Source organism: Taudactylus pleione, unplaced genomic scaffold, assembly GCF_031769625.1.
Source record: "Taudactylus pleione unplaced genomic scaffold, aTauple2 ptg000374l, whole genome shotgun sequence".
Taxonomy (NCBI): Eukaryota; Metazoa; Chordata; class Amphibia; order Anura; family Myobatrachidae; genus Taudactylus; species Taudactylus pleione.
In genome coordinates this window covers 2,563,982-2,590,316 of record NW_028284775.1, presented here as the reverse complement: position 1 = coordinate 2,590,316, position 26,335 = coordinate 2,563,982, and positions in this window count along the sequence as shown.

Sequence of the window (26,335 nt, the reverse complement as noted above, 5' to 3'; positions counted from 1 at the left end):
AGCAGTTAATCGAAATCTGACAGTCCCACTTCCGGTTTGTACTTGTGCGTGCGTTCCCTTCAAGCCATTTCGGGGATGTACGCTCGCTATTTGGCACGCTCGTTAGTTAGAGGAGGGGTCGGTTGAGTTTGGGGAGGATGTTTGGCTGCGTTAGAAAATACGAGCGAGTGCTTGAATTTACATATTTTTTTACGTACGCCGAACGTACGAACGGCCACTTGCGTCCGGCTCTGAATGAGGGCCCTAGTTTTGCCACCCACTCTTGTCGCTTAGCATAGTCATCCAGCTACCTCGGTGTAACCTTTTGGCCTAAAAACAATATTGTGAGGTGTGAAGTGTTCAGAATAGACTGTAAATGAGTGGAAATGAATGTTATTAAGGTTAATAATAGCGTAGGAACAAAAAAAAACAAATTCTGTGATTTTAGCTGTTTTTATGCTTTTTCCCCAAAAAAATACAGATCCAAAACATGGAAGGGTGGTTTTGGCAAAACAAAGCCAGATCCAAAGCACGGTGAAAGATCCAGATCCAAAACCAAAACACATAGGTATCAGGTAGCGGCTAACAAGCTGCCCTAGTGTGTGTAAGTGGCAAAGTGTCGGGGGAGAGTGTGCGCACCTCGTACCTCTTGATGAAGTATATTGGTGGACCTGCTGCAGAGTTCACGTCTGTACGGCTGCTGTGGTATGGAACCTCCCAGTCTCTGGCTCGTCCTTCGGTGTGCTGCAGCGCTGCCTAAGCTGGAAATGGGCACCATGTGCAGCGGATGTGATGGTTGCTCCAGCGGTGAGCGTGCACGCTAGTTCAACATCAGAGTGGTTGTCTTGGGAGTCCGGGGATTGGGTGGGGGTGTGGCCAATGCGTTTCACCCACTTGTACTGTGCAGGCTTCATCAGGGCTGGGGTGCATTGCATATACAAGAACTTTTATACATATTGTTATAATTTTATCTTCACGTGTATACTCATTAAATATTTTATTTATTGCATATTACTGCTTACTAAGTACATTCATTATATGCTGCGCTTACACAATAGACACACTTCTTACCCTCTGCAGGCTTGTGTCCACCGGAAAGAGAGACACCAGATAGGCTTTAAACCTAGGATCCAGCATGGTGGCCAAAATGTAGTGGTCTGATTTCAACAGATTGACCACCCTCGAATCCTGGCAAAGCAAATGAAGGGCTTCATCCACAAGTCCCACATGCCGAGCGGAATCGCTGCATCTTAGCTCCTCCTTCACTTTCTCCAGCTGCTTCTGCAATAGCCTGATGAGGGGAATGACCTGACTCAAGCTGGCAGTGTCTGAACTGACTTCACGTGTGGCAAGTTCGAAGGGCTGGAGAACCTTGCACAACACGGAAATCATTCTCCACTGCACTTGAGTCAGGTGCATACCCCTTCCTTTGCCTATGTCATAGATTAATGTATAGGCTTGAATGGCCTTTTGATGCTCCTCCATCCTCTGAAGCAAATATAGGGTTGAGTTCCACCACGTCACAACCTCTTGCTTCAGGTGATGGCAGGGCAGGTTCAAGAGTGTTTCCTGGCACTCCAGTCTTCGGCACGCAGTCGCTGAATGTCGAAAGTGGGCAGAAATTTTTCGGGCCACCAAAGTGTTTCCTGCTAGCCCCTAACGTTTTTCAAAAAAATTCTGCACCACCAAATTTATTGTGTGAGCAAAACATGGGACATGCTGAAATTTTCCCAGATGTAATGCCCGCATATTGGGGGCATTGTCAGATGTCACAAATCCCCAGGAGAGTCTAAGTGGGGTAAGCCACTGGGGAATGATTTCCCTCTGTTCCTCTAAGAGGTTGTCGGCAGTGTGCCTCTTACTGAAACCGGTGATACACAGTGTAGCGTGCCTTGTAATGAGCTGGCGTTTCTGAGATGCTGCTACTGGTGACGCTGCTGTTGTTGCTGCGTAAGGCGATACATCTACCCAGTGGGCTGTCACAGTCATAGAGTCCTTAGCCTGCCCTGTTCCACTTGTCCACATGTCCGTGGTTAAGTGGACATTGGGTACAACCACATTTCTTAGCACACTGAGGACACTTTTTCTGATGTCTCTGTACATTCTCATAATTGCCTGCCTAGTGAAGTGGAATCCAGGATGAAGGGCATCTTACATCACAAAGGGCAGCCCCTGTAAAAATTATTTGGATAAAGGGCAGCTTACACCACACAGGGCAGCCCCTGTAAAAAAATATTTGGATGAAGGGCAGCTTACACTAAACAAGGCAGCCCCTGTAAAAATTATTTGGATGAAGTGCAGCTTACACCACACAGGGCAGCCCCTGTAAAAATTATTTGGATGAACGGCAGCATACACTACACAGGACAGCCCCTGTAAAAAATATTTGGATGAAGGGCAGTGTAGACCACACAGGGCAGCCCCTGTAAAAATGTATTTGGATGAAGGGCAGCTTACACTACACAGGACAGCCCCTGTAAAAATTATTTGGATGAAGGGCAGCTTACACTACACAGGACAGCCCCTGTAAAAATTATTTGGATGAAGGGCAGTGTAGACCACACAGGGCAGCCCCTGTAAAAATGTATTTGGATGAAGGGCAGCTTACACCACACAAGACAGCCCCTGTAAAAATTATTTGGATGAAGGGCACCGTACACCACACAGGACAGCCCCTGTAAACATTATTTGAATGAAGGGCAGCTAACACCACACAGGACAGCCCCTGTAAACATTATTTGGAAGATGGGCAGCTTACACCACACAGGACAGCCCCTGTAAACATTATTTGGATGAAGGGCAGCTTACACCACACAGCACAGGCCCTGTAAAAATTATTTGGATGAAGGGCACCGTACACCACACAGGACAGCCCCTGTAAAAATTATTTGGATGAACGGCAGCATACACTACACAGGACAGCCCCTGAATATATTATTTGGATGAAGGGCAACTTACACCACACAGGGCAGCCCCTGTAAAAATTATTTGGATGAAGTGCAGCTTACACCACACAGGGCAGCCCCTGTAAAAATTATTTGGATGACGGGCAGTGTACACCACAAAGGGCAGCCCCTGTAAAAAATATATGGATGAAGGGCAGCATACACCACACAGGACAGCCCCTGTAAAATTATTTGGATGAAGTGCAGCTTACACCACACAGGACAGCCCCTGTAAAATTATTTGGATGAAGGGCACCATACACCACACAGGACAACACCTATAAAAATTATTTGGATAAAGGACAGCTTACACCACACAGGACAACCCCTGTAAAAATTATTTGGATGAAGGGCAGCTTACACCACACAGGGCAGCCCCTGTACAAATTATTTGGATGAATGGCACCATACACCACACAGGACAACACCTATAAAAATTATTTGGATAAAGGACAGCTTACACCACACAGGACAACCCCTGTAAAAATTATTTGGATGAAGGGCAGCTTACACCACACAAGACAGCCCCTGTAAAAATTATTTGGATGAAGGGCACCGTACACCACACAGGACAGCCCCTGTAAACATTATTTGGCTGAAGGGCAGCTAACACCACACAGGACAGCCCCTGTAAACATTATTTGGAAGATGGGCAGCTTACATCACACAGGACAGCCCCTGTAAAAATTATTTGGATGAACGGCAGCATACACTACACAGGACAGCCCCTGAATACATTATTTGGATGAAGGGCAACTTACACCACACAGGGCAGCCCCTGTAAAAATTATTTGGATGAACGGCAGCATACACTACACAGGACAGCCCCTGTAAAAATTATTTGGATGAACGGCAGCATACACTACACAGGACAGCCCCTGAATACATTATTTGGATGAAGGGCAACTTACACCACACAGGGCAGCCCCTGTAAAAATTATTTGGATGAACTGCAGCATACACTACACAGGACAGCCCCTGAATACATTATTTGGATGAAGGGCAACTTACACCACACAGGACAGCCCCTGTAAAAAATATTTGGATGAAGGGCAGCATACACCACACAGGACAGCCCCTGTAAAAATTATTTGGATGAAGGGCACCATGCACCACACAGGACAACACCTGTAAAAAATTTTTGGATGAAGGACAGCTTACACTACACAGGGCAGCCCCTGTAAAAATTATTTGGATGAAGGGCAGCTTACACCACACAGGACAGCCCCTGTAAAAATTATTTGGATGAAGGGCACCGTACACCACACAGGACAGCCCCTGTAAACATTATTTGGATGAAGGGCACCGTACACCACACAGGACAGCCCTTGTAAACATTATTTGGATGAAGGGCAGCTTACACCACACAGGGCAGCCCCTGTAAAATTATTTGGATGAAGTGCAGCTTACACCACACAGGTCAGCCCCTGTAAAAATTATTTGGATGAAGGGCACCATACACCACACAGGACAGCCCCTGTAAAAATTATTTGGATGAAGGGCAGCTTACAGCACACAGGACAGCCCCTGTAAAAATTATTTGGATGAAGGGCACCGTACACCACACAGGACAGCCCCTGTAAACATTATTTGGATGAAGGGCAGCTTACACCACACGTGACAGCCCCTGTAAAAATTATTTGGATGAACGACAGCATACACTACACAGGACAGCCCCTGTAAACATTATTTGGATGAAGGGCACCTTACACCACACAGGACAGCCCCTGTAAAAATTATTTGGATGAAGGGCAGCTTACACCACACAGGGCAGCCCCTGTAAAAAATATTTGTTTAAAGAAGTGCAGCATACCCCTACACCACACAGGCCAGCCGCTGTAAAAATAATTTTTATTTTTGGGAAGCAGCCCCTTGACAGACAGGATCACAGCACCCCTGCGCACCTACACCGATGACAGGTGTGGCTAACACGTACACAGAAAAAAAATATATATATTTTTTAACACTGGTGGTAGGTGAACAGAGCACCCCTGGACAACAGAGCACTACAGCCAGCCAGCCAGCCCCTATGGAACAGGACAACAGCCAGCCCCTATGGACAGGACAACAGCCAGTCCTTATATGGACAACAATAGCCAGCCCTTATGTATATGAACAACAGTAGACAGCCAGCCAGCCCCTATGGTCAGCAACAGCTCCCAGCTCCCTCCCTCTTCACAGTAGCCAGCCAGCCCAGTATGTAATGTATATAAGTGTACTACTAAGTTTATTATCACACAACAGCTCCCAGCTCCCTCCCTCTGCACGCACGCTCCACAGCCAGAATGAAAAATGGTGGCGGTCACAGGACCCGCGAGAATCCAACAGCGGGATGATGACGTTTTGCCACGTTCCGTGAACTGAGTCTGGTGGGAGACCCCGAGCCGGACTCGGGGGGTCATTCAGACCCGCTTGCGAGCGCTGGACGCTCGCAAGTGGGTCGATGTTACCCCAATGCACATGCGCACGATGGAGGGAGCTCCGTCGTGTGCATGCGCGAGACCCGGACAGCAACAGCCAAGCTGTCGCTCCGGGTCTCGCACCAGAAGGAACGTGCTGTCGATGGTGACTGACAGCACGCCCCCTCAGGTGGGCGTGCCAGGGGCATGGTTGCCAGACGGAGGCGTTCCCATGGGAACGCCTACCGTCTGGGTCCGGCCCCACTGACATCACTAGTGATGTCAGTGGGAGTGATTTTGGCTCTGATAGAGCCAAAATCACTCCAGGGCTTGCGGTCACTGAGACCCTACCGCAGGGTCTTGTCGCAAGCCCGATGGTCGCGATGGTCTTGACCATCGCGACCATATTTTTGGCCGCTCGCATATGCTGTGGGTGGCCACTCACAGTTATGCGAGCGGCCAGGAGGCCGCTCCATTTTCAGGTAGGAGGGCACTGATTCAGAGCGCGCAGTCTGGTCAGAGCGTCCGGCTCTGAATCAGGCCCTCGGTTCCCGGCGCAGATCGGGGGGGGGTTCGGTTTTGAGAATCCGAACACGCTCTTTCCTAATTTTTTGTGTTGTTTTGGACTGCAAGTATTGTACATTGAATCTTGCAAAGAGAGAGCAGTCATACTAATTACTCAAACATACAGTACTTATTGGTTTACATCAAGAATGATTATTCAAGTCCACTATGCTCCATTTTAGTGTGGTCTCTATGACAATTTATCTTTCTTCTGACTAAGCTTCTGTTAATACCTAGATAATGAAATAACCTCTGCATCAACAATGACAGGTTCTCTTTAAATTAAATTTAATAATGTGAACTTTGGGCACCACAATGTGGCAAAATGTGAACTCGTGGGCTAATTCAGCAGTTCACGCAAGTGCACTGCTGAACGCAGATTCTTGATTATCGGGAATCTGCGCATGTGCAGGACCCATTCTGCGAGTGTGCAGAATGGGTCCTGCTAACATGCACGCTAGACCTTGCATGCCTCTGCCTGATTGACAGGGTGGGGTTAGGCGCCGTTCCCGGAAATGGGAGCATATCCGCCTCCTATTCCGGGAATTGGCAACCCCAGGATCTGCATTGATCAACACAGTGGGCCTGATTCAGACCCGGACGCTAAGCCGTGGACACATGCTATGGGCGATTGTCACCCGTCTGCGCATGCATATGCTGCAAAATACACATGAGTGAACCAGTCACTGCATCCGAGAATCGTGCGCTCGTAGTACACAGACTGGACGCTACTTTGAGTAACAGTACCATTTGTGGGTGATAACAGGGGAAGGTGCTTGTGAACGGGAGAGTGGTGCTGCGAACGCAAGGATGTCTGGGTGTCAAAACTGAGTTTTATGGGTGCGCATAATTAGCATGGATGCGTCATTGTACACATCACTTGGTTGTATTTCAGCCTGCAGTGTTCACAGTGCTTGCGGCGGGATAGGGTCAACCTCAAAGGCTGCGAGCAGCTTTGATGGCTCTCGATGGTTCTAATAAATCATACACTTCCTGGAGATGACATGTGTTAAGAAAGAAAAGTGGGCGTCTTTTGCCCGTCGTGCATTCACTCTGCATGCGCTCTCTAAGACATAGAGGGCGTCCTTACACCAGACAGGGCGATCGTGGAATTTGCATACCCGGCCCCTTTTGGCTGCGAGAGAGCTCAGCTTAGCGTCTGGGTCTGAATCGACCCCAGTATCTTGGGCTCGCAAGCCAGCCAGGCTGAGTATGCTGAGGCTTACTCAACTGACTGGCCGTCCACCATCGCGACCATCAACCACCGATGGTCGCGATGGTGATCCCAGCACTGTGACCTCCGTTGCAGTGCTGGGATCGCAAATGCTGCATTTGTATTATTGCAAGGACGCAATTGCAAAGCTGCCTGCATGCAGCTTTGCAATTGCATTTCTTGCTGAATCAGGGCCTTGGTCACTACAATGTGGTATATGAACAGGGGGCACTAATATGACTTAATGGGGTGGATACATACATCTTGCCAACAATCAGAATATTGGCAAGCAGTATGTGGACCCCAAAATGCAAGCATCGGGATGTCGGCAAGTGTGAAATACTACTTAAACTATTTTATGCGCACCAGCAGTACAAATGTAAACTTGACAGAACTTGAACAATTCTGCAAGGAATAATGGGCAAATATTCCCCAATCTAGTTGCTCTAATCTGGGGGAGACATAACCAAACAGACTGATGCCTTACAGTAATTGCGTTACTCGAGTTTTTAATTTTTTGTTCATTTTCATAACAGTTTCCTTTTTCCTCATTAGCTCAATTTTGTAAGGCGAAATGTGTAAAACTGCTGGAAAAAGATTGATTCATTTATTTTTCAGGGTGTAATGTGGCAAAAGATTAGGATTTTGACTAAAGATGAGCGGGTTCGGTTCCCTGAGAACCGAACCCACCCGAATTACGGGGATCTGAGGCAGATACGAGTCGGCTCGGATTTTCCCGCCAGTCTCGGATCTCAAAACGAGGCAAAATGTCATCAACCCGCTGTCGGATACTCGTGGGTTTTGGATTCTATAAAGGTCCCGCGATTCGCCGACATTTTTCATTCCGGGTGTGGAGAGTGAAGAGGGAGGGAGCTGGGAGCTGTGCTGTTGTGTTAGGGGCTGGCTACTGTTGTTCATAAGGGCTGGCTGTTGTCTTCTATAGAGGGGCTGGCTGGCTGTTGTCGTGTCCATAGGGGCTGGCTGGCTGTTGTTGTCCTGTCCACAGGGGCTGGCTGACTGTTGTCCTGTCCATAGGGTCTGGCTGGCTGTCATTGTCCTGTCCATAGGGGCTGGCTGTCATTGTCCTGTCCATAGGGGCTGGCTGGCTGCAGTGCTGTGTTGTCCAGGGGGTGCTATTTCTTTCAGGGGTGCTCTTCACCCACCCCCAGTGTGAAAAAAAAAAAATTAGTGTTGACCACACTTGTCGTCGGTGCAGGGGTGCTGTGCTGCTGTCTGTTAAGGGGCTGCTGCCTCTTTTCAGGGGTTCACCCCAGTGTTAAAAATTTTTTATTTTATTTTTGTGTGACGTGTTAGCCACACCTGTCATCTGCATAGCTGCGCAGGGGTGCTGTGCTGCTGTCTGTTGAGGGGCTGCTGGGCAAAATAATAAATATTTTTTTTTTGTGTGCGTATCAGCCACACCTGGCTGTCACTGTCATCGGTGTAGGTGCGCAGGGCTGCTGTGCTGCTGTCTGTTGAAGGGCTGCTGCCCAAAATAATAAATAAACATTTTTTTTTGTGTGGCGTGTTAACCACACCTGTCATCTGCGTAGCTGCGCAGGGGTACTGTGCTGCTGTCTGTTGAGGGGCTGCTGGGCAAAAATAAAAAAAAACATTTTTTTTGTGTGCATGTCAGCCACACCTGGCTGTCACTGTCATCGGTGTAGGTGCACAGGGGTGATGTGCTCCTGTCTGTCAAAGGGCTGCTGCCCAAAATATAAACAATAGTTTTTGTGTGCGTGTTAGCCACACCTGTCATCGGCGTAGGTGCGCAGGGCTGCTGTGCTGCTGTCTGTTGAAGGGCTGCTGCCCAAAATAATAAATACATTTTTTTTTTGTGTGCATGTTAGCCACACCTGTCATTGGTGTAGCTGCGCAGGGGTACTGTGCTGCTGTCTGTTGAGGGGCTGCTGGCCAAAAATAAAAAAAATATTTTTTTTGTGTGCATGTCAGCCACACCTGGATGTCACTGTCATTGGCATAGCTGCGCAGGGTGATGTGCTCCTGTCTGTCGATGGGCTGCTGCCCAAAATAATAAACAAATTTTTTTGTGTGCGTGTCAGCCACACCTGGCTGTCACTGTCATCTGTGTAGCTGTGCAGGGGTGCTGTGCTCCTGTCTGTCAAAGGGCTGCTGCCCAAAATATAAACAATAGTTTTTGTGTGTGTGTTAGCCACACCTGTCATCGGTGTAGGTGTGCAGGGGTGCTGTGCTGCTGTCTGTTGAAGGGCAGCTGGCCAAAATAATAAATAATTTTTTTTGTGTGCATGTTAGCCACACCTGTCATTGGTGTAGATGCGCAGGGGTGCTGTGCTGCTGTCTGTGAAGGGCTGCTGCCCAAAATAAAAAAAAACTTTTTTTTTGTGTGTGTCAGCCACACCTGGCTGTCACTGTCATCGGCGTAGCTGCGCAGGGGTGCTGTGCTCCTATCTGTCAAAGGGCTGCTGCCCAAAATATAAACAATAGTTTTTGTGTGTGTGTTAGCCACACCTGTCATCGGTGTAGCTGCGCAGGAGTGCTGTGCTGCTGTCTGTCAAGGGACTGCATAAATATTGCAATGAAAACCTTTTTTTAAGTTATTGGGTTACAAAAATTTTTATTTTTTAATCTTAAACATAGCAGAAATGTTATCATAACAGCTTATAATGTTATATGCTCTAAAAAACTAAAGTCTATATTTATTTACAAACTTATATAGAGTGGACATCCTAAATTCTAAAACTGTTCAATTCAAAAATGTAAACAAAAGCAAAGATTATAAGTCTAGTGTATTATAGCGAGTTATTATGATGTTAGAATGTAGAAGGCCAAAAATTGGGTGGACCACACATGGATGATTGATCAACGGCGACTGGATTAGTGTCATAAGGAAGAGGAGGCTGCAAACTGGGTGTTATGTTATGAGTTGGCCATATGGGGTATGTTGCTGTTAAGGATCAGGCTAGTTACTTATCAGTGGACACATTATTATTATAGTTGTTGTTATTTTGGGTTGCCATCTTCTGAAGGGTGTTTACCAACAGAGACTACCTCTCAGCTAAGGCATAGACACTTCCTAAGGAACAGAGCTCTGTTCTCTGGAGGGAAGCCAAATAGGTGGGAGCCCCTGTTACAACATCTGAAGCTATTATCTCTCCACATCATATATTATAGATGAAAAAAAAATGTCATCGGGGACATCTAGCTCCTCTTTCTGTACCCTGCTCACCCTTTTTGGACAGGAAGTCCAAGATGGATGGTTTGGAAGAAGAAGGCCTAGCAACAGATGGGGATGGTCATTATCAAGACCTGGTCCCCCAGTGGGTGTAGTCTGTGAGGTATTGGATGGCATGCAGGCAGCGGAATAACAAAGGCCTCCATGTTGTCTGTGCTCACTATTCTGTATTGCAGTTTGCGATTCAGGTAGGAATAAAGTCAGCTACAGAACACAGAATCACTGGATGTCTTAGTGGATTCAGGCCAGATACGATCCATGAATTGCCAGACAGATTCTGGACAGATGAATCCTTTGCTTTTGATAATCTTTGGTAATTCCTGGCAGAGGTGGGTGTTATAGCCAGACACTTTGAAGGCTGTAACTTTGAACTGCTTTATAGAAAACATGTGAATGAAACCTTTCCACACTGCAGAACATGATGGATAAATCCCTTGAAGTTCAGCACCTAGTATTCCATTGTGACTTTTTAATGGTGATTTCAATGTTGTCCACTGGCTGAGATACATCTCATCTGAGGGTTGGGTTTTCCCCATGCAAATGAGACAATTCACATCCAGAAGGTGACTCTTATGTTTAGCTGTGGTGTCAGTCTGTTTTTTGGTAGAATTTGCACAATCTTGGTTTTGGGGGCAACATGATGAATCAGACAGATTCTCCAGGGTAAACATCTGATCTGGTTTTGTATATATTTCTTTTAAACCTTTGTGTGTCAGTTAAGTCATCTGCCTCTTGTGGTGGAGCTCTTTATCTGCTTTCTAAATGATCTCCAGACACAATGTAAAACTTAAACCTTAAACTGAAATGTTGCATTTAATGCTCTGTTCCACTTGTTCACATATCTAAGAAGTGGACAGTGGGAACAACGGCAATTTGAAGGCCACTAACTAACTCTGTATTTTTTAATATCTCTGTAAAGGTTGGGAAATTCCTTTACAGAACAGAAGGTTTGCAAACGATTATTTAAGGCAATTGTTTATATATTTTTGGAAAGCACACTTCCTGTTCCTGGTCCCTTTCTAGGATGAAAAAAATCCACTCCCAACAAGCAGGCATGGCGCTCAAGAAAGAATTCCCAAGAAAGACACAACATAAGACTTAAACCTTAAATCTGAAATGTTGAATTTAATGCTCTGTTCCACTTGTTCACATATCTGATATGGGTAAGTGGACAGTGGGAACAACAGCAGTTTGAAGGTCACTAACTAAATCTGTTTTTTTTATATCCCTGTACAGGTTGGAAAATGCCTTTACAGAAGGTTTGAAAAGGATTATTTAAGTCAATTGTTTTTTGGAAGCACTCTTTATGGTCCCCTTCTGGGATGAAAATCCACTCCGAGCCACAGAAGCAGGCGCAGGATTCTCAACGTAAGGCCTTAAATTAGGGGTAGCCAACCTCGGTCCTTGAGAGCTCACATTTTCCAGATGACCTAGCTGGTGCACAGGTGTATTCATTACTCACCAAAACATTTAGAAAGATCCACAGGTGTAGTTAATTATTTTAGTTGTGATTCTGTGAGGAGACCTGGAAAACATGCACTGTTGGTAGCTCTCGAGGACCAGGGTTGGCTACCCCTGCCCTTAAATCATAGATCTTATGCTTGTCCACATATCTGTGCTGGTTAAGTGGCACTTTGAGGCCACTAACTATGTTTTTTTATGTCCCTGTACAGATTGGGAAATGCCTTTATAGAAGGTTTGCAAAGGATTATTTAAGTCAATTGTTTATTTTTTTTGGAAAGCACTCTTCCTGGTCCCCTTCTGGGATGAGAAAATCGACTCCCAGCAGCAGCAGCCATGCTCAAGGATTCTTCTGTGAGAAGGACTGAAGTAAATGTATCACTTTTTTTTTGTAAATGCCTCCTCCCCTCTCCTTCTCCCTTATAAATTTTCTTCGGAATCAAAAAATGAAATTAAATTTACTATCAATCAACCCTTCCTGTCCCTGCCCAGCCTTCAACTACATACATACTCCAACTCCCTCAGGCCTCTCTTCAATAATAAAAGTGTGTCCTGATGTGCCATGTTTGAAGTTGAACTGCCATGTGTTTGTGCTGCCCACTGCTGCAGCTTAGCTTAGTCAGCCAGCTATCTTGGTGCAAATTTTGGGCCTAAACTAGATAAAAAAATCAATATAGTGTGCTTAGAGGTGGTCAAAATTGACTGGAAATTAGTGGAATAAATATTATTGAGGTTAATAACACTGTAGGAACAAATAAAGGCCCATTTTATGTGATTTTAGCTGTTTTAAGAAAAAATCCAAATCCAAACAGAAAACTGAACTACAAAACACGGAGGTGAGGTATTGGCAAAACCAATCCAGATCCAAAACTAGGGGAGATCCAGATCCAAAACACGAGAGTCAGTGCACATCTCTAATTTTGACAGGGTGTGATGATTTTCTGTAGGCACTGTGGGCCTGATTCAGATGCGGTCGCAAAAGCGAGCGCTCACTCTGACTCAGGGCGGGCACTAGTTTTTTTAGTTGTGACCTCTTGGCCACTCGCATAGCTGTGGGTTACCACCCACAGCTTATGCGAGCGGCCAGGATAATGGTCGCGATGGTCAAGACCATCGCGACCATCGGGCTTTCGACGACACCCTTGTGGTAGGGTCTCGTGGCCGCAAGCCCCAGAGAGCTTCTGGCTCCAATAGAGCCGGAAGCTCTCCCACTGACATCACTGGTGATGTCAGTGGGGCCGCCCACAAACGGCAGGCGTTCGCATGGGAACGCCTCTGTTTGTGAAGCCACCCCCCACCACGCCCCTCAAAACGGGGTGAGCTGTCGATCAACATCGACAGCCACCCCTTTTGTAGTGAGCCATGGAGCAAGTGCTTTTTGCGCTCGCTCCGGGGCTTGCGCACGCGCAGTGCACTGGGCCACCATCGACCCACTTTCGAGCGGGTCTGAATCAGGCCCTGTATTTCCGTGCACACATTAAAGGAGAAATTCTGGCCAATTTGCACTCAGCTCTCCATAAGCTCCAATACGTTCGCACTCCATAAGCATAAGCTCCAAAATGTTAGGCATTTGGCACACACAAGGCCAGCGCTCAGAATCCCGGTGCCTGAATCTCGACAGGAATCAGAATCCCGGCAGCTACGATCCCGAGGGTAAGTATTACGGGTGAGCGGGTTCGGATTTCTGTAATCCGAACCCCCCCGAGCCCCCTTGATCCGAGGCCGATCCGAGTCAGGCTCGACTTTTCCCGCCTGACTCGGATCTGAAATCGAGGCAAAACGTCATCATCCCACCTTCCGGGTCTCGCAGGTTTTGGATCCTATATAAGGTACCCGCGTCGGCGCCATTTTCTCACTCGGCTGTGGACAGTGAAGAGGGAGGGTGGGAGTTAGGGTTGGCTGGGCTGTGTAGTGTAGTGTAGTGCAGAGTAGTATTGTGCTGTTCTGTGCTGCGCTGTGCTGCTGTTGTCCATAGGGGCTGTGTCCACTACTTCAAAGTCCATAGGGGCTGGCTGTGTTGTGCTGTGCTGCTGTTGTCCATAGGGGCTGTGTCCACTACTTCAAATTCCATAGGGGCTGGCTGGACTGTGTTGTGCAGTCAGCTGTCCATAGGGGCTGTGTCCACTCCAAAGTCCTGTGCAGTGTCCCAGTCCTAAAGGGGTGTTGTAGTGTTGCCCAGGGGGTGCTCTGTCCGTCAGGGGTGCTCCCCCCAAGTGCTAAAAAAAATATTTTTTCTGTGTTTGTGAATTGTGTGCGCAGTAGCCGCACGTGCATCAACAAAGTAGTGCCAAGCGTGCGCTTGTGTCATAAGTAAAGGGTCGGCTGGCTTGACCGTTAAAGGGTGCTGTAACCCCCAAAGTACACTCCAAACCAAATAAAAAAATATTTTCTGTGTTTGTGAATTGTGTGCGCAGTAGCCGCACGTGCATCAACAAAGTAGTGCCAAGCGTGCGCCTGTGTCATAAGTAAAGGGCCGGCTGGCTTGACCGTTAAAGGGTGCTGTAACCCCCAAAGTACACTCCAAACCAAATAAAAAAATATTTTCTGTGTTTGTGAATTGTGTGCGCAGTAGCCGCACGTGCATCAACAAAGTAGTGCCAAGCGTGCGCCTGTGTCATAAGTAAAGGGCCGGCTGGCTTGACCGTTAAAAGGTGCTGTAACCCCCAAAGTACACTCCAAACCAAATAAAAAAATATTTTCTGTGTTTGTGAATTGTGTGCGCAGTAACCGCACGTGCATCAACAAAGTAGTGCCAAGCGTGCGCCTGTGTCATAAGTAAAGGGCCGGCTGGCTTGACCGTTAAAGGGTGCTGTAACCCCCAAAGTACACTCCAAACCAAATCAAAAAATGTTTTCTGTGTTTGTGAATTGTGTGAATTGGCTGCACGTGCATCAACAAAGGAGCAGCGCCAAGCGTGCGCCTGTATCCCATAAGTAAAGAGCCGGCTGGCTCATTTCTTAAAGGGTGGTGTAACCCACAAAGTGCACTACTCTCCAGCAAAAATAAAAAAATATTTTCTGTGTTTGTGTGCGCCTTAGCCGCACGTATATATCAATATAACATAATTGGAGGACCAAACTTTCTACGATAAAAATAAAATAGGGAAAGATCAAGAACCACTTCCTCCTAGTTCTGTTGCTGCTGCTGGGAGTTGTTCATCATCCCAGAGAGGAAGTAGGAACACCACTACTTTTACTAAACAATTGACCCTCCAACAGTCCCTAGCGATGAGGATGAAGTATGACAGCAGTCATCCTGAAGCAAAACGTATAACTGAGGCCTTGACTGCTATGTTGGTGTTAGACGTGCGTCCGGTATCCGCCATTAGTGCAGTGGGATTTAGACAATTGATGGAGGTAGTGTGTCCCTGGTTCCAAATCCCGTCTAGATTCCACCTGCATCCTCAAAGCAGCAGCGACAAGCGTGCGTCTGTCTGTTAAAGGGTGGTGTAACCCTCAAAGTGTGCTCCACAAACAATAAAAAAATTCTTCTTTTTTTTTCTGTCTTTGTGAATTGTGTGGGCTGTAGCCGCACTTGCATCCGCAAAGCAGCAGCGACAAGCGTGCGTCTGTCTGTTAAAGGGTGGTGTAACCCTCAAAGTGCTCCAAAAAATAAAAAACTATTTTTTTTATGTGTTTGTGACTTGTGTGCGATGTAGCCACACGTGCATCAACACAGTAGCAGCGCCAAGCGTGCGCCTGTGTCATATGTCAAGGGCCGGTTTGGACATCTGGTCCGGACTGAAGGATGTGCCAACAATTTCTGACAAGTCTACTGTCACTGCATATGATACTGTCCTCAAAGCAGCAGTGACAACCGTGTGTCTGTCTGTTAAAGGGTGGTGTAACCCTCAAAGTGCGCTCCACAAACAATAAAAATATTCTTCTTTTTTTTTCTGTCTTTGTGAAATGTGTGGGCTGTAGCAGCACCTGCATCCTTAAAGCAGCAGCGACAAGCATGCGTCTGTCTGTTAAAGGGTGGTGACACCCTCAAAGTGCGCTCCACAAACAATAAAAATATTCTTCTTTTTTTTTCTGTCTTTGTGAAATGTGTGGGCTGTAGCCGCACCTGCATCCTTAAAGCAGCAGCGACAAGCGTGCGTCTGTCTGTTAAAGGGTGGTGTAACCCTCAAAGTGCGCTCCACAAACAATAAAAATATTCTTCTTTTTTTTTCTGTCTTTGTGAAATGTGTGGGCTGTAGACGCACCTGCAACCTTAAAGCAGCAGCGCCAAGCGTGCGTCTGTCTGTTAAAGGGTGGTGTAACCCTCAAAGTGCGCTCCACAAACAATAAAAAAATTCTTATTTTTTTTTTGTCTTTGTGAATTGTGTGGGCTGTAGCCGCACTTGCATCCTCAAGGCAGCAGCGACAAGCGTGCGTCTGTCTGTTAAAGGGTGGTGTAACCCTCAAAGTGCTCCAAAAAATAAAAAACTATTTTTTTTATGTGTTTGTGACTTGTGTGCGATGTAGCCGCACGTGCATCGACACAGTAGCAGCGCCAAGCGTGCGCCTGTGTCATAAGTCAAGGGCCGGTTTGGACATCTGGTCCTGACTGAAGGACATGCCAACAATTTCTGACAAGTCTACTGTCACTGCATATGATACTGTCCTCAAAGCAGCAGCGACAAGCATGCATCTGTTAAAGGGTGGTGTAACCCTCAAAGTGCGCTCCACAAACAATAAAAATATTCTTCTTTTTTTTTCTGTCTTTGTGAAATGTGTGGGCTGTAGCCGCACCTGCTTCCTTAAAGCAGCAGCGACAAGCGTGCGTCTGTCTGTTAAAGGATTACATCGGTGACAGCATCCAAGTAGACATGTCAGACAGTCCGTACCTGCACTGGCAGGAAAAAGAAGCAATTTGGAGGTCCCTGTACAAACTGGCTCTATTTTACCTGAGTTGCCCCCCCTCCAGTGTGTACTCCGAAAGAGTGTTTAGTGCAGCCGGGAAACTTGTCAGCGAAAGGCGTAGGAGGTTGCTTCCACAAAATGTGGAGAAGATGATGTTCATAAAATGAATTATCAACTCTTCCAGGGAGACCAGCCTCCAGAACGTACAGAGGGACCTGTGGTTGTGGATTCCAGCGGGGACGAATTAATACTCTGTGAGGATGAGGATGTACACAACACTGAAGAGGGTGAGGAATCGGTGGATGAGGAGGATGAGGACGACATTTTGCCTCCGTAGAGCCAGTTTGTGCAGGGACACATTAATTGCCAGCTTGTTTTGTGGGGGCCCAAACGAACCAATCATTTCAGCCACAGTCATGTGGCAGACCCTGGCGCTGAAATGTCTGGTTTGTTAAAGTGTGCATGTCCTGTTTATACAACATAAGGGTGGGTGGGAGGGCCCAAGGACAATTCCATCTTGCACCTCTTTTTTTCCTTTGAATTATGTACTGTTTGGGGCCTAGTTTTTCAAACTGCCATCCTGTCTGCCACTGCAGTGTCACTCCTAGATGGACCACGTGTTTGTGCCGCCCACTCGTATCTCTTAGCATAGTCATCCAGCTACCTCGGTGCAACCTTTTGGATATAAAAACACTATTGTGAGGTGTTCAGAATAGACTGGAAATTAGTGGAAATTAAGGTTATTGAGGTTAATAATAGCATAGGAGCAGAAAAACACACAAATTCTGTGATTTTAGCTGTTTTTTTGCTTTTTAAAAAAAAATACAGATCCAAAACACAAAACCCAGAACCCAAAACACGGAAGGGTGGTTTTGGCAAAACCAATCCAGATCCAAAACACGAAGAAAGATCCAGATCCAAAACCAAAACACAAAACACAAAAAGTGGCTGGTGCACACCCCTAGTAAGTATTAGGGTTAGAGTTAGGTACTAGGGGGAAGGTGAGGGTTAGGCTGCAGGAGGAGGGTTAGGGTTAGGCTGCGGGGAAAGTCGGTTAGGGGAAGGGTTAAGTTACTTACCTGCATGTGTCTGGATTTCCTCCATTGAGATTCCAGCACTGGGATTCTGACTGCTGGCATTGTGTGTGCTGTGATCGTGTACCCAACCCGTTTGCATGTATATTTCTTGTGAATTTTGCCGAGGCATTGGGGCAGTACATGTAGGAGTTATCCATCTGTGATTTATAGATTTATAAATGTGAGACTTTCAATTTTTTTTAACTATAATTGACTGATCTTTTCTGTCTTTCTACTTTTTATTTTATCTATAATTGTTCGACTGCTTTACTGTAACTATTCTGCAAGCAGTGCTAAATACACATGGAGATAATACCATAGAACATTGGCAGGAAAAGGTTTCTTGTGAATGGTTTAATTCCGGCCGCTAGTAATGTTATTCTGCCAGTATTGGAGGGGAACACAATGAGTAAAAGGTACTATGGAGCAGTTTATGTATGTGTCTGCAGATTTCTATCCATTAGTTGCAGAATTGGGTGACCTATTTTTCAAAATGATGGCATTGTTCCAACCAACATTGGTTTATTAACATTAGTGTTATTAGATTTTATTTCTTTCCTTAGGAGTCAATTATCAGTCATCATTTGGTGAAATGTATTAATACATTTGGCACCATGAGGTCATTGCAGTGACATATCCATCATGGGTGTGTGGTGCACCAATCAATTTGCTTTCTCGGCCTGATTCACTACGGATCACTATTGCGATCGCAGCAGCGATTACACACGCAGGTCTGCTGCGAAAATATGCTTAGGGTTCTTTGAAATAAAAAAATAAACAACATAAACAATATAACTCAATAATCACAACAGCATACAATTTTACTAATGAGAGCACAGTTCTTATAAACCTGCCATTGTCATCATCCTCTGCCTCCTCTCCACCCTCCCACACCGCCTCTGCCACTTTCTGGCGTACTGCCCTTTCTTCCTCCTCCACACTCACTGCCAGCACCCCCTCTCATTCTACTCTCCAACACAAAACACATATAAAAACTAACTGCCGCATACTAAGGGGCCTATTTACCCATTATCAGGCTTTTGCCCACTGAGAATGAAAGCTTTGCCTGAATGTACCAATATATACATGCATGGACAGGGGTGTCACAAAAAGCCGTACCCTGCAATCATTTCACTCCACTTTTGGAGCACGCGCTCTGCTGACCAGGTATGTGCAGTGCAGATGCCACTTTACCAGCAATTTTTCTACTGCGCGTGCACAAATCTTCGTGCAGTGCTGCCAATGTGGGATTCCGGAGAGATAAGTATTAGAAGAACATGGGTGCGGGGTGTGTGGTGCCATTCCCCATGGACCCAGGGGCCCGTCTGCACCCATTATAGATATGCCAGGGGTCAAGACACTATCTAGTATTGCCTTATTATTTTCACTTTTCCAATGGTAAATTACAACTTTTTGTTATTGGGGTAATGATAGGGCCAGGTTGTGCCTTACAGATGTGGTTGGTGGGACAGAATAATGTATCCTTTTAGGCTCACCATGTGCCTTCTGAATAGCACTGGCTGTAAGTTTAGTTGTGTGATTGTTTCCCATTGAAACTCACAGCTTGATACAACTTTCTAAGCTTTCTCAGGAGATAGGCTATACAATTACAAATGGTTTTTTTTCATGCTAGTGTATGGGAAAAAATACATTATCTGAGATGATAATATGTTATTTAGGTATCTTGCATCTTGCGATAATACCCATCCCTTATATGTAGACTCAGGGCCTGATTGAGAGATGGACAGTATTGCATAGCCGTAAGGAAGCGGCTGTACAATACCGTCCAACTGAAATGCAGATGCAGCAGGAGGTGTCTGGAGGAAATAGATACCTTCTTGCTGCATCGCAATCCGAGTGCAGCGTTCGTAGAAGCTAGCTCGGATCACCATTGCGACCATGGGTTGCGATAGTTGCTATTTTGGCCAGGCTGCATAAGCCGAAGTTTACCTCAGCCTGGGCAGTTCCTGGCAGCTTGCGAGGTCAAAAAATCATGTCTATCATGCTGCTGCTTGGGGGATCTGGAAGCGAAATCGCAGGACCCTTTCTGCAAATGCGCAGAATGGGTCACACACATACCCCAAAATATCACAAATGTTTATGTACATCTATGAATCAGACCCTTAGTTTACTGCTTGACATTATAGTCATCAGTGCACACTTCCATATATCTTTTGGGCTAGTAAGTGCATTGTAATATGTAATATACTGTACACCAGTTGTGAGGCCAATATATTATTTGGGTATTTATTAATACACCTAGGGGTAAATTTGCTAAAAAATCTATTTAGATCGATAAACATCGATAGGCTTTCCAACCGCAATATCTGCATATTTATCATCTGTAGGTTTTTAACTAAGTTGGAACCCTATAATTGATAAATAGAACCACTTCATTGAATCAACATCGACTTAGATCTATTTTAAATTGATTTAGATTGTCCTTTAGCAAATTTCCCCCTTACATGGGTCAGTTATTGGTATATGATTTAGGCCCTCATTCAGAGGCGGTCGGAGTATGCAAGCGGTCGCTCAGAAACTGGGCGGCCGCTTGCATCCTGACCGGCCGCCTCTGTTTCGGTCGTTAGGCTGTGGGTTTACACCCACAGCTCTAACGACCGCTAGGGTGATGGTCGCGATGGTCAAGAACCATCGTGACCATTGGGGCTTACGACGAGACCCTAGGGTAGGGTCTCACTTGTCGTAAGCCCCGGAGAGCTTCTGGCTCTGTCAGAGCCAGAAGCTCTCCACTGACATCACTAGTGATGTCAGTGGGGCCTCCCCCTAACGGCAGGCGTTCCCATGGGAACGCCTCCGTTTGGGCTGCCACCCACCCGGCCCACCTTCCAAACGGGGCGAGCTGTCAATCAACATCGACAGCTTGCCCCCTTTGGAAAGAGACCCGCTACGACTGGCGCTGTCGGTCGTATCGGCTCTTACGCATGCACACGAAGGAACCGGCTCCCTCGTGCGCATGCGCACTGGACAAACATCGAGGCGGCCGTGCGGTCGTAGACCGTACGGCCGCCTCTGAATTAAGCCCTTAGTGTTTTATTCATCATTATTTTCGATGACACCACAAATTTAGTGTTTAACTTGATGTGGTTTCAAAGGTGGACACTAAAATACCAGAGCAATTCAACACTGCTTCAGTGTGGTGTCAGCTGATCCCAAAAAATTAGCTGTCTTTGCGGGCCCTATCACTGCTAAACTTTGCGCTGCCGACTCTGACCCAGCAGTGTTCACGCATGTGTATAGAGATACCTGACGGGCTGTGGCGGGATCTGAATGGAGGAGGAGGGATCCAAAAGAATCCCTTTTCTCAATCTGGCCCTACAGTAGTTCCCATAAGAAGGAGTAGGGGTCCAGGAACTGTCGCCATCAATGGAATCAGGACCTGATTCAGACCCGCTCGCGAGAGCTGAGCGCTCGCAAGCGGGTCGATGGTGCCCTAGTGCGCATGCGCAAGACAGAGGGAGCTCCATCGTGCGCATGCGCGAGACCTGTCGCTATGGGTCTCGCACCAAAGGGGGCGTGCAGTCTATGGTGAGTGACAGCGCGCCCCCTTTGGTGGGCGTGCCAGGGGCGTTGCTGCCCAGACGGAGGCGTTCCCATGGGAACGCCTACCGTCTGGGGCCGGCCCCACTGACATCACTAGTGATGTCAGTGGGAGTGCTTTTAGCTCTGATAGAGCCAAAAGCACTCCTGGGCTTGCGGCAGCGAGACCCTACCGCAGGGTCTCGTCGCAAGCCCGATGGTCGTGATGGTCCTGACCATCGTGACCACCTTTTTGGCCGCTCGCCTAAGCTGTGGGTGGTCACCCACGGCTATGCGAGCGGCCAGGAGGCCGCTCCAATAATAGGTAGGAGGGCCCTGATTCAGAGTGAGCGCTCTTGTCAGAGCAAACCGGATCTGAATCAGGCCCTCAGTTCCCGCAGTCTAGTTCAGAAAAATTTATATTTTTGGAGCTTGACGAACTTAGGTCCCCATACTATATTCCCGTTATCTCCTGCATTACCTTTGTAATGAATGTCCCCATTCATTTTCACCTACTTTTGTAGAAATTAAGTGATAATACTGTAATTAGGTCTCATAAAACAAAATTACAGACTATTGGAAATAAGGGCCTGATTCAGAGCTGAACACTCTGACCAGAGCGCTCGCTCTGAATCAGGGCCATCCTACCTTTTTTTGGAGCATCCTCATGGACGCTCGCATAGCTGTGGGTGACCACCCACAGCATATGCGAGCGTCCATGATGATGGTCGCGATGGTCTTGACCATCGTGACCATCGGGCTTGCGACGGAGACCCTGCGGTAGGGTCTCGCTGCCGCAAGCCCTGGAGTGACTTTGGCTCTATCAGAGCCAAAATCACTCCCACTAACATCGCTAGTGATGTCAGTGGGGCCGGCTTGAGACGGTAGGCGTTCCCATGGGAACGCCTCCGTCTGGCAGGCACGCCCCCGGCACGCCCACCAAAGGGGGCGTGCTGTCAATCAACATCGACAGCACGCCCCTTTTGGTGCGAGACCCGGAGCAATGGAGAGCCCGTCGCTTGCCGGGTCTCGCGCATGTGCACGACGGAGCTCCCTCCGTCGTGCGCATGCGCAGTGGGGGAACATCGACCCGCTTGCGAGCGTACTGACGCACACGAGCGGGTCTGAATGACCCCCTAAGTACATTGTGAGTATATACCTTACTAAGTGAGATGTAAAATAACAAAGAGGCCAATAATACACCACATAAAACATGCTATACGTAGTCACACAGTCAGTGAACATAAATTATACTGATCTTTGGCAATTTGGAGCATCTGTGTGCCACTTGAGGGTTCTTTGAAATAAAAAAATAAACCACATAAACAATATAATTTTGGGGGAAATCTAAGCAAATGCCTTTCATTTTCCAGGTGTTAGTATTCTTTTCCACAGCCATAATATATACTTCACTCCATCTCTCATCCAGATATGAAAAAGAAGCCAAAAGTCTAAAGTTATAACCAGCAGGTATATAGCCATTATCTAGGGGCATTCTGTCATCTCTAGCATTCCATGAAGCTATTTGCCCATCAAGCTAATAGCCATGACTAGCAGCATTATAATATGTCTTTTATCTGTGAAGTGAAACGATCCAGTGAGTGCAAACACTTCCATGACGTAACACTTTATTTACAGTACACACTAGTTTAAACTAGGGATGTGTGCCGACTCCCATGTTTTGTTTTTGGATCTGTATCTCCTTGTGTTTTGGATCTGGATTTGGTTTTGCCAAAACCACCTCTTGCGTGTTTTTGTTTTGGATCTGTATTTTTTCTAAAAAAATCATAAAAACAACTAAAATCACATAATTTGGGCCTGTTTTTGTTCCTACAGTATTATTAACTTCAATATCATTTATTTCCAGTAATTTACAGTCAATTTTGACCACATCACAGCTGAAAATATTGATGTTTTAATCTAGTTTAGGGCCAAAAGGTTGCATCCAGCTAGCTGGCTGACTAAGCTAAGCGCCAGCAGTGGGCGGCACTAACATGTGGCAGTTTAGCTTCCAACATGGCACAGAGTGGCATTGCAGTGGTAGACAGGATGTTTATGGACTGAAGACAGGGAAAGGATGGAAGGATTGATTAGTTTTTAATTTATTTATTTTAATGTTTTGATTCTTAAAACAATTTATGAGGGAAGATATATCTAGGATCTAGTTCTTCAGTTCCTAATAGACATCTTTGATCTGGAGGAGGTTTTTTTCAATTTTTTATACATGTAATAGAAATGAGATGGCCTTGCTTGTGGAGGTGCTGCTAGAACATACTGTAAACAGACATTTACTTTGTACTCAGGGAGGTTGTTAGGGATTATGGGACCAAGACTTGCTGTTTACATCAGAGGAAAGCAGCCAGCATCTGTGATGTTTGCTACCGTATGTTTGCTGGGCCTAGTGGAAGTTATTTGTCAACAACAGGTGGCGTGCTTCAGGTTACCTCAGCCTGCTTTTCTCACTGTATGTACCATGTAAATATGTATGTATGTGACCAATATACACAACTAAGTTTTGTATTAAACGTACTTGCACTTTATTTCACACATCCTGGCAGGACGATGCTCTGTGCGGCTGCTCATATTTGCCCACCCCATCAACTTGGAGGTTCATAATTTTTTTTTTTAAATGAACGGGGCATACAGAAGATGCTGCCTGTGCCCATTACAGTTTCTGGACATTCATAAACCATAAAATTAAAAATGTCAGGCAGCAATGCCCCAAACAGCACATAATGCAAAGAAAAGAGGTGCAAGATGGAATTGTCCTTGAGCCCTTATGTTGTATATATGAAACAGGACATTCAAGTTTAACAAACCAATCACTTCAGCAACAGGGACTGCCATTTGTGGCTGAAATGATTACTTTGTTTGGACCCCCACAAAACAAGCTGCCAATGCGCGGTGGACATGATCCCATACACAACTGGCTTTACATCATAGGTAAGATCAGATGTCATCATCATCATTATCATCCCCATCAGTGTGTACATCCTCTTCTTCACACAATATTAATTCGTCCCCACTGAAATCCACCATTACAGGCGCCTCTGTATTTTTTTTACTTAATTGCAGGTAAAGGTCTTCCTCATGGAATTTGTAATTCATTTTTATGAACATCATCTTTTCCACATTTTGGGGAAGTAACCTCCTACGCCGATCACTGACAAGGTTCCCGGCTGCGCTGAAAACTCGTTTAGAGTACACACTGGAGGATGGGCAACTTAAGCAAAGCAAATTCTGTTTGTGTAAGGGACTCCAAATTGCCTCTTTTTCCTGCCAGTAGTGAAAGGGACTGTCTGACATGCCTATTTGGATGCTATCCCTAAAATAATCATCCACCAATCTCTGATTGGTGACTGTATCAGACGAAGTCACTGTAGACATGTCACTAATTGTAGGCAGTTCTATCAGACCCAACCAGATGTCATTAGGTTTTGCTGACTTATCTGCATCACCAGCAGTGGGTCTCTTAGGAAAATTTAGTTTTTTTCCTGGCAGCCGCAGAAACTGAAGGAGGAGATGCTGTCATGTCACGTGCCACTTCAGCTGACAATTTTGTCACCAACAGCTCTTTGCATGTTTTCAGATTTATGTCCATCGGAAAGAAGACACAAGGTATGACTTAAACCTAGGATCAAGTATGGTCGCCCAAATATAGTGATCTCATTTCAAGAGATTGACGACCCTTGGATCCTGGCGAAGCAAATGAAGGGCTTGATCTACAAGTCCGACATATTTAGCAGAATCACTCTGTTTCAGCTCATCCTTCAGTTTCTCCAGCTGCTTTTGCAAAAGTCTGATTAAATAGTTTATTTATTGCATATTACTGCTTGCTTACTAAGTACATTCATTATATGCTGCGCTTACACAATAGTAACACTTCTTACCCTCTGCAGGCTTGTGTCCACCGGAAAGAGAGACACCAGATAGGCTTTAAACCTAGGATCGAGCATGGTGGCCAAAATGTAGTGGTCTGATTTCAACAGATTGACCACCCTCGAATCCTGGCAAAGCAAATGAAGGGCTTCATCCACAAGTCCCACATGCCGAGCAGAATCGCTGCATCTTAGCTCCTCCTTCACTTTCTCCAGCTGCTTCTGCAAAAGCCTGATTAGGGGAATGACCTGACTCAAGCTGGCAGTGTCTGAACTAACTTCACATGTGGCAAGTTCAAAGGGTTTGAGAACCTTGCACAACACGGAAATTATTCTCCACTGCGCTTGACTAAGGTGCATTCCCACTCTTTTCCCTATGTCATAGGCCGCTGTGTAGTCTTGGTTGGCCTTTTGCTGCTCCTCCATCTGCTGAAGCATATAGAGGGTAGAATTCCACCTAGTTACTACCTCTTGCTTCTGCTGATGGTAGTTGCTGAAATTCAACAGTACTTGATGGTGCTGAATCTTCGACACGCAGTTGCTGAATGTCGAAAATGGCCTGAAATCTTTTGAGCAACTGAAAGCATCTCCTGCTCACCCCTATCATTAAAAAAAAAATTGTACCACCAAATTAATTGTGTGAGCAAAACATGGGATGTATTCGAATTCGCCCAGATGTAATGCCCGCAAAATATTGGTGTCGAAGCGAGGTAAGCAATTTTGCAATGATTTCCCTGAGTTTTTCTAAGAGGTTCTCAGCGGTATGCCTCTTAGTGAAACCGGTGATACACAGAGTAACCTGCCTCTGAATGAGCTGGCATTTGTTAGATGCTGCTGCAATACAACTACCCAGGCAATACAACTACCCAGTGGGCTGTCACAGTCATGTTATCTAGAGTTTGCCCTGTCCCACTTGTCCACATATCTGTGGTTACATGGACTATCCACTTTTTATTTTTGATTTCAAATAGAAAACCAAAGATTGTACAAAATAATAAACAAGCAAATTGGGAAGGGGAAGGGTGGTATGCAGGGAAAAGGCTAGAGAAGGTCTATTCGTCATTACATAATTATCATTAGTGATAATTAGGTTATGAACTCGCTGTGAGTTTATCATTTGGAGGCATTTATCATGTGAGCACAACAGCATTTCGGAGGAAACTAATAAGGTTTTTTAATGTCCTTGTACAGAATTGGAATTGCTGTTCTAGTGAAGTGGAAT